The 16,277-nt window shown below is 36.6% G+C and overlaps 1 protein-coding gene across 8 annotated transcripts in view; it reads left to right on the top strand.

The window, feature by feature from the left end:
• ETV1 (ETS variant transcription factor 1) overlaps positions 1–16,277 on the top strand; it is a 98,450-nt gene that overhangs the window by 14,635 nt on the left and 67,538 nt on the right. The window lies entirely within an intron of this gene.

The following is a 16,277-nucleotide window of genomic DNA, read 5'->3' as shown; positions in this document are numbered from 1 at the left end:
CCTGATTTTAAAACTGATCTAACACATTTTGTTCTCTTATTTATTTTTTATTTTTAAAATTTTTAAAATGAACATGGCGTACCATGCCTTAGTTTTATTTATTTTACTTTTTATTTTTTTATCATTTTTGGCTGTGCTGTGCCTCATGTGGGATTTTAGTTCTCTGACCAGGGATTGAACCCGTATCCTTTGCATTGGAAACAGGAAGTCTTAACCACTGGACTGCCACAGAAGTGTCGTTTTTGTTCTTTTAGCACCATTTAAAACTCTAACTTGTTTCATTTTTCCAGACCATTGACAGTTTCACAGGAGGCAGTAGCAAGAGCAACAACAGATGCTTAATACCTTATAACTTATCAAACTCGTATTTTCACACCTAATATCATAAATCTAATACAAATACCTACGTTTCTTTGAGGAACAGATGTTTGTGTGCAATGTTTTCAACTTTTATGTTTGAAATCTTTTATTTCTCAGGTGTCAAGGGTTGTAAGTGGTTTCTTCCAGGTTCTCTCCCATTTTACATAGTTTAGTTCAGCATCATTAAAGTTCTTTTTCATTTGTGGTAAAATATATGCATTCCAGAAAATTTGTCTTTTGAACCATTTTTAAGTGTGCAGTGTGGGGCTTCCCTAGTAGCTCAGTTGGTAAAGAATCTGCCTGCATTGTGGGAGATGTGGGTTAAGTCCCTGGGTCAGGAAGATCCCCTGGAGAAGGGCATGGCAACCCACTCCAGTACTCTTGCCTGGAGAATCCCATGGACAGAGGAGCCTTGTGGGCTGCAGTCCATGGGATTGCAAAGAAGTGACCACAACTGAGCAAGTAACACTTAGGGGCAGTCACACTGTTGTGCAAACATGAACACTATTTATCTGAACTTTCTCATGATCTCTACTGAAACTCTCTACTGTACTTACTAAAAATTCACTCCCTACTTACCCTGCCTCCAGCCCCTGATAACTGCTGTTCTATCAATTTAACTTTTAATCTGAGAAAATAATGTTCTGTGCTGTTTGTTGTCTGAATATAGTTATTAGACATAGGATTTCCAGAAACCTATTCAGCTAAGATAAGACCTTCATTAGAGACTCTCAGAAATTCCCAGAAAGATGATGGCTAAGGATAGGCTTCCCCTTCTTTGATAAAGTGTAGGAAGAGAATAGTCACATTTCTGCATGTCCTTTCCTGTTAGGAACTAGAGTTCTTTCTAAATACTGTACCTGTCATCTGAGTAGGAGAGTTAGTCTCATGGAGTCACTTTACATCTGAAAAAAATTGGTAATTTTAATACTCTGCTCCCTGGTGGCTCAAACTGTAAAGAATTTGCCTGTAATACAGGAGACCCGGGTTCAATCCCTGGGTCAGGAAGATCCCCTGGAGAAGGGAATGGCAACCCACTCCAGTATTCTTGCCTGGAAAATTCCATGGACAGAGGAGTCTGGTGGGCTACAGTCCATGGGGGTCGCAAAGAGTCAGATAGAGCTGAGCGACTAACCCTTTCACCTTTCACAAATGCCTAAAGATAACTGTTTACATCTTATTTGCCCTCTCTTAGTTTTTCATATCGGAGAAGGCAGTGGCACCCCACTCCAGTACTCTTGCCTGGAAACTCCATGGACGGAGAAGCCTGGTGGGCTGCAGTCCATGGGATCGCTAAGAGTCGGACTGAGCGACTTCCCTTTCACTTTTCACTTTCATGCATTGGATAAGGAAATGGCAACCCACTCCAGTGTTCTTGCCTGGAGAATCCTAGGGATGGGGTAGCCTGGTGGGCTGCCATCTATGGGGTTGCACAGAGTCCGACACGACTGAAGCGACTTAGCAGCAGCAGCAGTTTTTCATATTCTTGGTTAATTCATCTTCCTGAACTCAGTTCTCTTGGTTCACAGCATATGATTATTTTTCTTTCTCTTTTTACTCCTCTGATTACTCCTCACATCACTTATCTACCTTCTCTCTCTTGCCCAGGGTTTTGTCTGCAAACCTTTCCTCTTCTGTTTCTTATGCCATGCCTGCACAGTTCCATAGACCAACAGTCTATATCTGTTCAGTATAGTAACCACCAACCACATTTGTTACTGAGCACTTGAAATGTGGCTAATGGGTCTGAAGAAATTAATATTTAATTTTGTGATTTTAAATTTATGTGAACATGTGGCTATCGGCTACTGTAGTGGTCAGCACGGTTCTGTCGAAATAGGTTTCCTACACTGCTTATTGTAGTGTTGCTCTCCAGTCTGCTCCTGTCTATTGAATATCTGCCCCTGATCCACCACTGGGGTCCTTGTGCAAATTATAACTACGAAGCACCTCTGGACTCATCCCCTCCACCCTCAGCTGAGCATCAGCATAAAACACCATTTATGCAACACCCCCTGTTTTCATTGTGAGGCTTCACTGCGAGTTCACATTCCCTAAGGCCAACAGTGAAGTCTTTCATTTTTTTCTGCCCAGCATCTTTCTTCAACTTCTGTTGCCTAAGTTGATGATATTACCAGTCCAAGCTGAAAACTTTTATCTTCAACCCCTCCCAGTTCTTTATCATCACTCCCTTAGGTTACCACGTTGTTAATTCTACGTCTCCTCTCAGGAGTATCTTAATTTCATGGTCTCATTTCCATTTCCCTTTCACTACCTTAATTCACACCCATATTCTGCCTCCACTGAACTTGTGAGTCAGCCTTTCTATGGGGGCTCTTGCCTTCAGATTTCCTTCCATTCTGCTCGCTGCAGTGATCCTGACGCACAGCCATCTGACTTTGTTAATTTTCTTTGAACTTCTTTCAGCACAAAATTCTAATTTAGCTGTACAGAACATAGTTCCATGTCCTGGGCCTTGGCTACCTTTTCAGTTTTAACTGTTGCTTTCCCAGTACCCTGTCCCTCCCCATTCTCTAAACTTGAAGCTTTCTAATTTTTCAGTTCCCCCAAAGAGTGAGCTCCTTTATGCCTCTTTACCTTTGCACATGTTCATTTTGCTTTAACATTTTTAAGATCATTCTTTGCACTCTGGGGCATCTCCAGCTTCAGATTCAGCTGAGACTTCATCATATTGAGATCTTTCTTGATCTTTCTTTTCATCCTTAGCCTGCAGAGTTAAGACTCATGGCATCTTATATGTTTCATTTATTATTATATCTTAGATACATGTCAGTAAGACTGTGAACTTCTTGAGGACTAGGAGCATGTCATATTTCAGTATGCCTGGCCTATTTTAGAAGCACAATAATTAAAATTGTCATAACCACAATCAGCGTCTTAGTGTTTATTTTCATTCAAGTATTTTCAAAGTCCCAATTCCCTTCTTAAGGTATAAACATATGATCATGCCTTAAAGAATATATATAGCTTTCATCTGGAAAACATGCTGAAACCATGAATGTTTAGCCAGGCATTTTCAGAATGCTGAAATTTTCCTTCAATTAGTGAATATTTACAGTTTAACAAATATGGCTCTGGGACTTCTGAATAAAGAACGTCATTATAAAGGGAAACCTATAAACACAAGTAAAAATAAATCTGAAAGAGTCTACTAAAAAAGAAAGTAGAAGTGCAATTTATTCAAGTTTCATTGAAATAAAGGACTATTGTTCTGATGATGGTGACCAGCTGATTTCAGTCTTTGCTGAGGATGGAACAAGAGGGATATAATTTTAAAAGAGGAATAGGGCATATGGATTAGATTCTAAAGAAGATTTCTGGGTGGAGAAGTTTATCAAATATTGGAACTGAAAGGCTATATTGTCTCCTAAATGCCCTTTATAAATGTTTGATACTTGTCTGTCTGGAGAAGATTAGTGGGGCAGAGGGACCCTATCTCTAGGAGCAGAAAGAAGCTACATCCTCTCTGTGTGGCCCATCTATTAATTCTATGGGGCTATTTTTTTCCATTGTGAATAATCAGATTTCCTTACATACCTCAATCAAATAAAATGCTTCTGTTTTTGCTTTTATTGCTTTAGCTGTTTGGTAAATGTAGGCTAGATGAATGAATGGCAAATTCCTTCCCAACTTTGTATTCTAGAACATATGTTTGACTGTAACACATATAAACATATATAGAAGAGTAGTGACCAGAGCATTCAAAAAATCTGAAAAATGAAATTAAACTGTAACACTTGGGTGTTTTTCTAAAAATTTTCCTGAGCGTTCCTTATTTTGTTTATAAAGTATTTCACTCAGAAACCTGGAATTTTAATGATGTCATGCTATAGTCTGGTAACCTTTCAAGGATGCTGACTTTCTAAGCATGTATAGACATTAAAAACAAGTGAAAACAAACAAAAAACCGCCTACAAGCCCATCCTAGGAAATGAATGGAGGCTAAGAAAAACAATTACCTGGCTTGAACAAATTGTTTCTTAGAAATGAGTCCAGAATTCAGACATTGCTGACAAAAAACAGAATAACTATAGGATACACTTTCGTCCAGATGAAGTAGAATTATACTCTTAAGAGAATTGAAAGAGTGTTTAGAATATAGATCAACCTTATGTTTCCAAAGTAGATACAAATTTGTGTACACCTTGAATTTTTGAAAATCATGTGTTTTAAATACAATACATTGATAACCTTATATTTTAAATAAAATATTTTTACACAGCTAATCCTTTAAAATCTACCACCCCTCGTTTTCTTCCTTTACAAAGTTGTATTATTATTTTTCTAACTAGCTTGTTTCCATTTGATGACATTAGTTCTTTTTGTGCTTGCTCTACACTGATTCACACAATAGATGATGTTCACATTTACATTTTATGTTCTTCCAGAACATTCCCACGGGTATAGCCAGGATTAGGCACAATTCCCAGTAGCACAATTCCTTGTAACTATACTTCTTTCTTTTATACCTGAGAAAAAACACTGGAATGCAAGTCAATTAGAAGGATGTCATTAAAGGAATAATATTGCCTAGATTCTTCTCTGGTTTATTTATGAAAGTAAATATAAAAAGGTTGCAATTTACTTTAACTGAAATTTGTAACACAATAATACTAGTGACCCATTCAGAAAATAAAGACAAACCAGTGTGTGGGAACTTAACTGTTTGAAGTCATTATTATATGGGTGATACTTTGTGTATGTAAATTAAATTCATAGCTGCACTTCATTTTCTTATTTTTTTTTTTTTTTAAGAATAGCGCTTTGGATCCCTTTTGCAGTGAAGTAGAGATAAAAATATCTTAACAGATTCTTGTATAAATCTGCTTCTGAAAAAAAGCTGAAGTTAGACAGGTCTATGCAGACCCTAACTGAATAATTCCTTTTATATTAACATGTATTTCCTAGATTGGAAAGTTCTGTTTGTGTTTCTTAATTTTCTTTTCTACTAAGCTACCTTCCTGCATTCTGTTCCTTTCTACGTGGACGATGAGTACTTTATAAAGTTTACTTTTTTGTGACTACTTTTGAAACCTTTCTTACCCAATTCGTTTTTTGGATGTGACTTGACAGGAAGGTTTTGTCTTTCATTTTTCTTTTACCAGAGGTGCGTACACACTCAGGCTTCCCTGGTGGCTCAGTGGTAAGAACCCGCCTGCCCCTGTAGGAGACAGAGGCTTTATCCCTGGGTTGGGAAGATCCCCTGGAGGAGGAAATGGCAGCCCACTCCAGTATTCTTGCCTGGAGAATCCCATGGACAGAGGAGAGGAGTCTGGCAGGCTACATCCATGGGGTCCCAAAGAGTTGAACACGACTGAGCCACTGAACAACAAGAACACATGTTCACAGAGGAATTCTGTTTCTGGGATTGGAGTGCATGATTTTGCAACTGTGTCCTGTCTTCTTTTTAAACATTTTCTGAGGAAAATTTGAGTATGTTGCTGTCCTCAGACTCAAACTCTCCATTTGAAGGATGAAGTGTCTCCTGCTTTTTCATCTGAGATCATCTGTGTGCCTAAGATCTCAGCCGTCTCCAGCCCTTAAAAGGTGTTTGCTTTGTGCTGCTTTTTGTTGTGGTTTTGGCTGTTCTTGGTCTGTTTGTTGCTTTGTTTTTTGTCTTTTGCTTTTTTTTTTTTAACAGTTTAAATATTTTATCAAAGCAATATATTGATAGAGGAGGAGAAAAAGCGCAAGTCAGATCAGTCCCCATTTTCACAGTCCTCTTCTGTAGAGGCATAGACGCAACCATTTTCTTTTTTTTTTTTCCCTTTGTAGTTAGCTCACATACTAAGTGATGTAATTGTACTACAACTTATCGATTTATCAACTTTATATTTTTTTCTTTTGCCCTGTTCAGATAGATAATTATTTGGGGTAAATTTTAAATTATTTTCCTGAAAGTCATCAGTTATATAATTTTATATGAGTACAGTAATCTTATTCTCATTTGAGTATGAACATGAATTACTTGGGAAGCTTGTTCAAATACAGCATCATGGTCCCAATCCTGTGAGAGTTTGACCTTTTAAGTCTGGAACTGAGCCTTGGAATTTCTAACGAGCTGTTAGGTGATTCTGATACAGGCCTTCCATGGAAATAAGGTTAGACATTTTTTTATCCTGTCATTTACTTGTTTGTAAAATAAAGGCAGCAACATCATTTTTTTTTTTTTTTTGCAATTAAATTGTTAGGTGGACTCAATTCATTATGTAATAGATACAGTTTCTGAAAATGTTAACAAGTAATATTTTACCATATTATTACTGAAAATACTAGGGAATTAAGTCCATATAAAAATGATATTATTGAAGTGGTTTCTTCATTTTCATTTTTGCTTGAGTTATTTGTGTTTCCCATTTCCAAAGACTGTTTTCTACTTATTTTCTCTAACCTTTAGCTGTAAGTCATTGCTGATTGTTCATCCCTGTCATCCTAGAATCAATTCTACATTAGAAGGCTACCTAGTAAACTTTGAATCTTCCCAATCTGGTTAGAAAAAACCAAACACTGTGCCCTGTCCTGTTCCAAGTACCTCCGTTAAGGTTTCTTGTTATCGGAGAGTTCACTCTGACATTGGTAGCACACATCTGCCCTATGTATGTCATTTTGGAGTCCAGCAGCCACATTTTCAGCAAAATCAATTTTTAGTTTGGTGCTTGGTTGTTTCATGCACTCAGTGTGTTTAGTCACTCAGTTCTTTCCAACTCTTTGCAACCCCATGGACTGTAGCCCGTCAGACTCCTCTGTCCTTGGAATTCTCCAGGCAAGAATACTGGAGTGGGTTGCCATTTCCTTCTCTATGATTGTTTCATAAGGAATATATTTTTCAAATCAAAATAGAAACCCATTGGAAAATAAGCTGCATCTTGCAATAATTTTCATTTTAGATAACCCACCAGGAATCCACTGAATTCAAGAGAAGTATATCTAAATTATACACCTTGGCCCTGTTTTTTTTTTTTTTTAAACCTTTATTTACTTAAACATAAAATGCAAAGAAATAATCTCTCAGGCTCATGCCACATTATGATTCTGTGACATTTTTTTCTACACTCAAGGGAGAAAAAGGAAAAGTAACATCTAAATATGGTAAATGCTTGCTTGCATTTAAAAATGAACTTTAGAAAAAGCATAATTAATGGGGAAATGTATAAATAGAAATTATAGTAGATGACTATGGACTTACAAGTAAAAAGTTGCATCAGTTTTATTAAAATATACTCTAGTAGATAGATATTTTTAACAGTTTTTGGTTTTACCAGTTTATTCTTCATAAGATAGATGGTTGAGACTCAATGCCAAAATGAAAACCAAAAGACAAAGCAAAACAACCACCCTCCAAAAAAAGTGGGGTTTTTATAGCTGACAGCTAAAATTAGGTATCACAACACAAGATTTTTGCTTTTTGTTTCCGATTTTATTTATTCTTTAATTTGGCCTTCAGCATAACAAATTATCCTAGAAATTAACTTCAGAAACACACTCAAAGGGAATATGTCAACAAATACTTTCCAGTCACCCTGCCTATAATTAGTATCAAATTATTTTGAGAAAAGTGATCTGTGCCTTCTTTGGTTGAACTTTACTCAATGTTAAATAAGTATACTGTTATGCAGTAACTGGACTTATTAGTCTAAGAGCCAAACCATATCTATTGGAAAATTTAGGTAAGGGATGAAGAACTAAAATTATGTTCTTTTTTTTAGTATTTTTAATATATGCAAGACACTTATGTATAGTGATGAATAAAAAAGCAAAAACAACATTGATTAGTAGTTACAAATAAAGCCAAAGCAATGATGAAAGTAAGTACATTTTTGAGCCACCAAATTTTGTATGTAAATTTCATGTAATCAGATGTAAAGGAGACATGAAGAGAGAATCTGAGCTAAACTAGTCTATGTGAATCTTTCTGTCATAATTGTATGTTTAGTGTTTTTATGGAGTTGTATTTATATCATTCTTTTTCCGTTTTTTCCCTTTTTTAACGTTAACTGTCTGCTTAATATGCATAGTGCATATTTGCTTCTGTCTGTTATTGAATTTTCTCCTAATGAGAGTTTGTGCTGTGTTTCACTAAGTAAAAGTGGTTGATTTAATGTAGTTGCTTTTTTAAATCTAATGAGTTGTGCCCTAACAAGTATTACTGTGATTTGGCTTTAGCTGAGGCTGTTGTTAACTCAAGAATGTATTTATTGAAAATTTGTCAAAATTTGTCAGGAATGGCTAAATTAAAAATCCTACTTATATAATGTCTGATTAAACTTTAAGAAAAACTACTTGTGGAATGGTTTTGTATGCCATCTTTAAAGCTTATTTAAATCTAAGTTTTAGCCAAAAATTCATTTTACTGTAGATGCTACATTGTTAAACCACTTAGGTTTGTTTCAGTTACTCCTATTTGTTGGATTTACAGTCATGTTAAGAGTAATTATTAGATCCCATGGAATAAGTTTTGAACTGTGATTGTTCCTTGATGTGTATAGGAAAATATTACATTCATATTTCTGTTTGCAAAATTGGAGTGCTTGTATATGCTTACAAATGTGAGCCATATCCATTATATTCATTTTTATGATTTGAAATATGAATAATAGATCTTAGTGGTAAACATTTTAATTTTTCTTATGAGATTTTAACTTAGTTACTGGTACACATGTCTATATGGTTTTATATTAAGGATGCTGGATGGGTTTAGTGCCTGTGCTCAGTTGTGTCCACATTTTTTGTGACCCTGTGGACTGTAGCCCGCCAGGTTCCTCTGTCCATGGGGTTTTTCAGGAAAGAATACTGGAGTGGGTTGCCATTTCCTCCTCCAGGAGGTCTCCCCAACCCAGGAACTGAATATGCGTCTCCTGCCTTGGCAGGTGGAATCTTTACCGCTAAGCCACCTGGGAAGCCCATTAAGTAAGTTTGTAAGGCACCAAAGATTTATTCATTCAGCAAATGTGTTTTAAGCCTATTATATGCCATGCTTTGATCCAGGCATTGGTGATAACAGTGGTGGGAAAACCAGAAAAAATTACCTCTACTCTCATGAAGCTTTTGTTCTTACCGAGTGTAACTAATATAAAGTCTCACTCATCTCATGTTGAGGGATGTGAAGTTGTATCAGGGGTCAGTGTGTATGCATAATCATTGTGTGTTCAGACTCCAATCTGTTATGTTCTGAAGAAAATATACTTGGGTATTTTTTCAAACTTTGTTTATTTCCACAAAAAGCACTCTGCTTAAAGTGGTAGCCACTGGATTTCCCAGGGGATGTCTCTGTGTTCACACCTCTTTATTCCTAAACCTAAATTCCTGTGATGGTTGACTAAAAGAAGATATTTTTATCACTTTTTAAAGTTTATGTACTCTCATGTTAATAGCATACATTGTATATTACCATGTACAATGTATTAACCTTTACTTTTTGAGATCATACTCGAAGATTCAGTTCATTTGTCCTTTATTCCTTAATTATCTTAGAATTGATGACTTCTGTGTTCCCATAGATGCTTTGTATACATCTCAATTTAAACAGGATTTCAATTGACTTGTAGAGAATGGATCATGTCCTACTTATCCTTGTATAATTCACATGTGGTGGGTATTCACTGAATATTGAACTGAATGACTAGCTTCTTGGGTGCTTAGATTCTTTTTAAAAACATTCATTCAGAGGTAGCTTGCACTGTTTAAAATCTTGTACAAATATCTGCTTTTATTTTCCTGTGTTTTATTTTCCTTTGAGGGATAATGGAAAGCTGTTCCCACTTAAGTAACATTAGAACTAAGTCTCAGTTATCAGATAAGGGCTCTCTGATAAATATTACTTAAGACTCATATCTCACAATACATTTCTCAGTAATCTTTATTTAGCACAAATAATCTTAAGTAACTTAGTATTGTTCCCATTTTATTCAGAGAGAATCTGGGATGTGAAATAATCTGGTAACAAGGCACAGGGTTGAGATTCGAGAGGTCAGACACCCTCATTCTGGCTCTCTCTGTGGAGATCTCCCTTCTCTGAGGGCCCAAATTTAGCCCACTGGTAGATTTCAAAACCGTTATTAATCTTGAAAAAAACATACATCGCAAAGAATGTTCTTCATAGGGAACATCAATATTGTTTGCAAATTCTTATTAAGGTGTGATAAGCTGAGGGAGACCAAGAGCACCTTTTTTATAGGGATTTGCAATGGCACCCCACTCCAGTACTCTTGCCTGGAAAATCCCATGGATGGAGGAGCCTGGTAGGCTGCATCCACGGGGTCGCTAAGAGTCAGACACGACTGAGCAACTTCACTTTCACTCTCCACTTTCACGCATTGGAGAAGGAAATGGCAACCCACTCCAGTGTTCTTGCCTGGAGAATCCCATGGACAGAGAAGCCTGGTAGGCTGCAGTCCATGGGGTCACACAGAGTCAGACACGACTGAAGCGACTTAGCAGCAGCCCCAAGAAAGATATTCTATGAGCTGATGTGAGGTAATAGCTGGAAAGCGTGGTGGGAGGGCTTGGTATTTGGGAACTATACCAATTCTCATCTAGGTTACAGTGAATTTTTTTTTTCCTCTTCCTCAAATATTTTATCTTACTTATCTAGCATTGGAGAGATTTATGACAATATATTTTCATGTTTATGTGCAGGTTTTGACTTCAGAAATGTTTGAGACCTGGCATATTTTCCTTATTGGGGGAGGGTGGATGGGGAAGAATGGCTTGGGTAATTAAGACAGTAGTTGTAGTTAGCAGCTGCAGAGTTAGTAGAAGTAGTACTAGTCACAGTAGTAGTATCGATGGAATTGCCAAAATAGTAGTAAATATTCATGAAGATCCCAAAGCGGCAGCTTGTGGATTAGTGATATTAGCAGTCTTATTTTAAAGATGAAAAACTGAAAAAAAAAATATTATTGGGCTGTCTCTGGCTTCAAAAAAAAGTGTATGCTCATACTTGTGCCAAAGTGGGAAAACAGCAAGTAAAAATTATGCGAACCCAGGCACTTTAGCTTATTGGGGAATTTTTCTTTATCGAATTCTCTGTAACATTGGAGTAGAAAATATTTTTTTCTCAACCATTTTCTTATTAAAGAAGGTACTTTTAAGTTCTGCAGACTTATTAGCACAAATATTTATTTGTTGGATGAAAGAATGAATTTGAGTACAATATCTTTATACCAGTCTTTTGTGTATCTGCACTACTCATTTTAGTGTGTCTGTGGTGCTGGTGGTTTAGTCACTCAGTCGTGTGACTCTTTGTGACCCCATGGACTGCAGCCCACCAGGCTCCTCTGTCTATGGGATTCTCCAGGCAAGAATCCTGGAGTGGGGTGCTGTTTTCTTCTCCTCTTAGTTTAGTATTACTTAGGCTTTTCACATTAAATAAGTATAATCAAGAATCTATAAACCACTATAAAATTCTGGATATATTTTGATCAAAAAGAAATATAGGCCCCCCCTCTTTGTCCACTTTTTCCTCTGAACTTTTTAACACTGACATTTAATCCTAAAGCATGATATACTCTTCTTAGATTGTCTTCTAGCCACAGAGCTGCCAGCAGAAGTTCTGTCACATCCTCCAAAGGCCACTGGACTCGGTGAAAAGTGGCTCTTTCCTAACAAGATGTATGAATAACATTGAAGTAAACCCTTCAGTAGTGTGAGCTTTTTCCTTTGAGATAGTGGTCATGCGAAGAAGTTTGAGCTTTTTTGAACTTTTTCTGCTGTTTGAGCTTGTTTTTCTCCGACTTTATGGACACAACAGCCTATTATGTTGATTTGATTTGATTCTCTAGTCCTTGGCACTGGGGCTATAGCATCAGGTGATGACTCAGTTATCTCTACTCACAGGACTGCAGGGAAAGCCAAGTAACTGGATGTTACTGCTCCATCTTTCAGGATGTTTTTGCCTTCTTCAGTAGCCCCACATTCTTGTTTCCTTCTTGGGCAACCAAACCTTGTTTTCCTTTCTGAAAGCTCTACTTTCATTCACAGTTTTATGTCAGATTAAAGGCTGGTGCATTAGGTTATCAGCTAATCAATAAACTTCAGTCATCCCATCTAGTGATAAAGCTGTTTCATTGATCAAAGTGGAAATTTAGGCCCTTAGCTTTTAAATGGCAATTTCGGAAGGTTTGAAGAATGTGCTTGTGGAAAGTATAGCCCTATGTTCTTACGTGTATTGAGAGGCGGTCATTAGAGTTTATGAACTGTGTCTGATGTACACATAAGCAGATCCACATATAAAAATGTCTATCTGGATTTTATCTAAAATATTTTTCTGATTTTCCTTACTTTTTTTTCAAATTCTAATCAGTAACTCTTTCTCTCTCTCTAAATGTATAAAACCTGTATTTGTCAGAACTGATATTATGATGTCTTCTGAACCTCTAAGGTGAATTTTCAATAAATGCACACATAGAAAAAAAAAGGTTCAAATGCTGTAATTGTGATATCAGGAAGAAAACCTCTTATTTTCCTATTAATAAGTTATTAAATGGGTAATAGTTTAACAATCTTAAGATTTGGCATCTTTAGCCTTTTCTCTTGGTTGAGTTCCTACCATTGCTTTTTTTTTCTCCATAATAAAAAATAAGTGTAGCCAACAAATATTCATACTGTCAGGCATTATGCTAGATGCTATAGAATGAAATTTAAAAGCAATATTAGTGATAATACTAATCTCTCTTTGTTTAGCAATTTAGAATTTATAGGTTATTTTCACACCCACATCTTATTTGTGCCTCGCAAAAGCCCTGGGATTTAGGCAGAGCAGACAACTTCATGCCGGTTTAATGAGATTCCCAGTCTCTTAGATAGTGAATGGCAGAACCAAAACTTATCTTGTAGTGTTTTCTCTTATACCCATCAGACAAATTGCAATAACCCATCATTCATTGAAATGATACCGCTGGGCAAGTGAATTAAAAACATATAAGTATTTTGGTAATGTTAATATATATATACATAAATTTGTTTATATAATAAGTTAAAGGAAATATGGAAAACATCCAAAAGTTTCTTATTGTGTATGGATGACTTCTAATTTATAACTTAATATCCAAAATAAATCATATATGGAAAACAAAGGTGGAATAGACAGCCCTTTAAGTTCCCTATTACCCTATGAAAATCACCTTCATACTTTGAATTGTAGAAGTGTGGTTAAGTCCTGTGTCTACATAAGCCTGCAGCTTCCGGAATCCTGGATGTTTGATTAACAAAATAATGAAGCGCTCCAAAGAGAATTTTTAAATTTTGATTTGGAACACTATTTCTCTTTGGACATTGTGTAATTTGGCCAGAAAAATGTTCCAATATTGTCCTGAAATTAATTGAACACTACATTTGGCATTTTGTCTGGTACAGCTTTTTTTTATATTTATTCAGCTATTTTATAGTATTAATGCTGAAGACACTAAATACATATACATATACATGGTATATGTATTACACCATGTAATATAGATATAGAATCCTTTCAACGAACCAAGTGCAGTATACTGCATGAGAGCCAGGTGTTGGATCTAGGATGCTTGGTTTCAGATCTCTGTTTACTTGGTGTGTGGTTTGTAAGCAACGCAAGATAAGACCTGGATAATAATGTTCTCATCCCCTAGGGTAACTTGAGTTTTAGGATAACTTGTGTATTTTTACGTAAAATATGTAAGTAATAATCAGTGAGTGATAAACTCCTGTGACGTTTTATGTAAGGGACTTGAATATCAGGATTTCGGTATTCACAAGTGGGAGGAGATCCTAGATCTTATACCCTGAGGATACCTATAGAATGATTATAATATGACTGACACAGAGAAAGCCCTAGGTATGGTTTTATTCTATATACACACAAATATATATGAAATATACCAAACATACAATTCATATTATTGTTCATTTGCTAAGTGGTATCAGATTCTTTGTGAATACAGACACCGCAGCACACTGGGCTTCCCTGTTCTTCACTGTCTCCCAAAATGTGCTCAAAATCATTGCAGTATTTCACAAATGTACTCATTTTGAATAACTTACCTTTATGTATTGTGTGTTTTGTTTTTGCCATATTTAGAAATTATATCTACACCTCCTTACTTAAAAGGTTTATTTAAACATACTGTAAATTTGTACAAGGGTGATTTGATCTTTTAGTATGGGTTACACTAGCAGTTCAGTGCATATCCACAGTGATGCTGTCAGGAGACACTTGGAAGTGTTTGTACAAACCTGTTGTCATTTTGACCATAAGGATTCATAAACAGAAGGTTGAACGGGAAACATTTGATACTTGAAAAAAAGGCCTGGTTATAGGATCTGTTAACATCTTATGTTTAAGATTATGGGTTATGCATTCTGGTTGATCAAGGACACCCTAATTTGTGGCTCTAGCAAAATTGCCTGCATTTCAATGTTTTTGTTGGTTTTGAAGTTGATGTATTCATTGAAAGGGAAAAAAGTGTTGATTTTTCAATTAAGATGCAACCTTTACAATGCAAAGCAATAATAATTATAGTGTTCACTCAGCCTGAAGAAAATATTTCACCAGTTAAATAGCAATAATCAAGATGAGAACTATATTAGAAGGGTGCTAATTTTATGATCATCTCTTATTTAAATAATAAAAATTAACCCCCAGGACCTTTGCTGTAACACACTGCTTGCATTGAAAGCCGTATCAGCTTTAGATAGGGCCTGGGGAAGCACATTTAAAAGTTAACCCGGTGTACGAGACAGCAAAAGAGACACTGATGTATAGAACAGTCTTATGGACTCTGTGGGAGAGGGAGAGGGTGGGAAGATTTGGGAGAATGGCAATGAAACATGTAAAATATCATGTAGGAAACGAGTTGCCAGTCCAGGTTCGATGCATGATGCTGGATGCTTGGGGCTGGTGCACTGGGACGGCCCAGAGGGATGGTATGGGGAGGGAGGAGGGAGGAGGGTTCGGGATGGGGAACACATGTATACCTGTGGCGGATTCATTTTGATATTTGGCAAAACTAATACAATTATGTAAAGTTTAAAAATAAAATAAAATTGGAAGAATAAAAAAAAAAAAAGAAAAAAAATAATAAAATAAAAGTTAATTGGTTGCTTAAGTTGTGAATAACCTAAGGTCCTCCTTATAAAATAGAATGAATGAATTAGCTAGGGAGTGACTGAACTTCTACCAGTCCAGTTGTGTTTGACCCAGCAATTGGGCTCTGTGTGCTAAATTTAAGAAAAGTAGATTCTAGCTGTATTAAAAAAAAAAAAACCCTGAAATTATTAACATTAAATGATTGTCAAGCACTAAGTAAAGTAAACATCTTAAACAGTAGCTGTAATTTCACAAGGTGACACAATGACTTTGAAGCCCAAATGTCTAGGTTCAAATCTTAAGTTGCACAGTTCAGTGCTCAGTCGTGTCCGACTTTTTGCAACCCCATGAATCGCAGCACGCCAGGCCTCCCTGTCCATCACCAACTCCCGGAGTTTACACGAACTCATGTCCATCGAGTTGGTGATGCCATCTCATCCTCTGTCGTCCCCTTCTCCTCCTGCCCCCAATCCCTCCCAGCATCAGAGTCTTTTCCAATGAGTCAACTCTTTGCATGAGGTGGCCAAAGTACTGGAGTTTCAGCTTCAGCATCATTCCCTCCAAAGAAATCCTAGGGCTGATCTCCTTCAGAATGGACTGGTTGGATCTCCTTGCAGTCCAAGGGACTCTCAAGAGTCTTCTCCAACACCACAGTTCAAAAGCATCAATTCTTGGGCGCTCAGCCTTCTTCACAGTCCAACTCTCACATCCATACATGACCACAGGAAAAACCATAGCCTTGACTAGATGGATCTTTGTTGGCAAAGTAATGTCTCTGCTTTTGAATATGCTATGTAGATTGGACATAACTTTCCTTCCAAGGAGTAAGTGTCTT

This window comes from Bos javanicus, chromosome 4 (genome assembly GCF_032452875.1).
Source record: "Bos javanicus breed banteng chromosome 4, ARS-OSU_banteng_1.0, whole genome shotgun sequence".
Taxonomy (NCBI): Eukaryota; Metazoa; Chordata; class Mammalia; order Artiodactyla; family Bovidae; genus Bos; species Bos javanicus.
This window is presented reverse-complemented; position numbering and strand designations above follow the sequence as displayed.